This window comes from Grammomys surdaster, unplaced genomic scaffold (genome assembly GCF_004785775.1).
Source record: "Grammomys surdaster isolate TR1022 unplaced genomic scaffold, NIH_TR_1.0 212749, whole genome shotgun sequence".
NCBI classification, from domain to species: Eukaryota; Metazoa; Chordata; class Mammalia; order Rodentia; family Muridae; genus Grammomys; species Grammomys surdaster.
Window position 1 is genome coordinate 1 of NW_021624222.1, and position 2,123 is coordinate 2,123.

Consider the following 2,123-nt stretch of genomic DNA (forward strand, 5'->3'; position numbering starts at 1 on the left):
GGGCAAGCAGGCACCATCTTTAAGGCGTGGCAGCAGCGCTCCACAGTTCCCCCTTTTTTGTTTTTAAGCAGTTTCAAGCTGTGACTGCCCGATCAAGCAAGCTCCATCATGTAGGATCTCACGATCAAGGGCAGACAGGCTCAAACCATGGGACTCACTCTACTGGGTGCAATGGGCAAAGCCCACCAGGTGCAAGAGCTGGGCCCAAGGTAAATGGAATAGACACCCATCCCGTGTGCAATGAAACCTATAGGCTTCCAGGGGTGCAAGGGCTGTCCAGACCTAAAATTTGGGGTAATGAGAGCAACTAATGCTTCAAAGCTACCAGCCATGCTTGTGGAGATACACACCCCCTCAATGGCCTGAAAGGCACGCACTACCAGCGCCCTCTCATGTCTCTGGGCCCTGACCATATGACAGATACAAGACAGGCTGAGAACACAGGCACCCACTAGGGCAACAGCTAGCACTCCTATACCCTGAAAATCTTCACAATGCAATGCTTCCGGGCTCACATGGGCAGGTCAGTACTGTTGTGTCTGGTCTTCCTAGAGGTACCGTCGTCTCTCGGCAGTGCTTTCTGCAAGTTGGACACAGCAACAGTTCTCTCAATGTCTATGACAGTGTACAGCTCTGTGCGCCGGGTGGGGGTTTGTAGGAGGGGAGTGGTTGTCGTTTCTGGAGTATGATGGTTGTCAGAGTCACTGCCCCTTTCCAAATCCACCTGTATATAAATAAGTTGCCTATGTTCTAAACTGGGGCGCCTGATATCAAGGTTAAAGACTGTCGGTGTAAAATCCCTACGCCTTGAATAGTCTATTTTGTGAGCACTTCCCACAAGAGAGTGTCGGCTTGAGGGGTGAGATGAAGTATCTCCAAACGAGGGGTAGCAGGGATGCCCGTTGGGTAAGTTCTGAGCACCAAGCCCTGGAGTCGTAGGTGTTCGAGGTGTTCTAGGGACTTCCAATTCTGTCTGATGACTATTCCTTTCTACAACTGGCTCTTCCACCACATTTATACTATTATTTTGCATAATCTCTTGCAACATGTTAAATAATTCTTCTTCACGGGCACACTTAAAAACAAAAATTCCTTGTCCAGTTTGACACAATCGACCACTTTCAAAAGAAAACAGATTTGAGTCGTAGCCGTACCGTCGCAGGCAGAGGTAGTGCCATTTCACCGAGTCTCGCTTCGGGGTGTACAAAATCAGTTCTGTGTCTGTGAGCTCCATGAAACCAGAGTCTAGCTCATTGCCATCATCATCAACGTTAACAACCTTAAACTTGTTCCTATGGTTATCTAGGACAGTGTCTTTATCTGGACAGCTACAACAGCTACCCATGGCTTTGCTTTCTAACCTTTCTGCCGCTTTACCACAGTCCTTAGATTCGTCCTTCTCTTTGAAGTCTGTATTATTTTAGCCTCACTACCCTTGGCCTCTTTGATCTTTGTATACTTATGCCGTGTTCTTTCTCTTCCACACCTTTGTACTTGGCAGGAAATGTTTCCAATTCTTCACCTTCACTCCCTCTCTTCCCTTTCTATGTCCTTCCCCAGTTTATCCCAGGTGGCCAAGGTAAGCTGTCCCGATACCACGAACCAAGGGGCGATGCGGTCCACTTCCTGGACAAACTGCTGTAGAGCCTTCTGTTTAAGGTAGTTAACAGCGGCACTCATGTCCTGGCTGGTGACAGTTAAGGCAAAAACACAGCACCAGGGATACTGCAATCGTGATCGCCACTACCAGAAAAACTATCCACGGATCCACTCCTCCCGGCACGAACATATCCCGCTGGCCTTTTTACTTTCACTTTTGCTTGCCTCCGTCCGAGGACCTTAAAGATTGAAGCCTCCTTCCAAGGACTTTAAAGATTGAAGCCTCCTTCCGAGGACTTTAAAGATTGAAGCCTCCTTCCGAGGACTTTAAAGATTGAAGGGCCCCACTTACCGGCCACTTACCGATCGATCGCCCTGACTGCTACTGGTTCTGGAACTCCGGGAATTCTAAGAAATCCCCGTGCAGGCCACCAAATGTGCGGCGCCTACCACCCCGACCAGCAGGGAAGAAAGACACGCACACCAGTTCCTTCCAGCAGCAGTTTACTCAGGAGTTGCTAGTT

General features: G+C 49.0%; 1 pseudogene; it reads right to left on the reverse strand.

Moving 5' to 3' along the window:
* Nucleotides 1-511: 511 nt before the first annotated feature.
* On the reverse strand, nt 512-1,345 carry LOC114615981 (annotated as a pseudogene).
* Between the last annotated feature and the right edge of the window lie 778 nt (nt 1,346-2,123).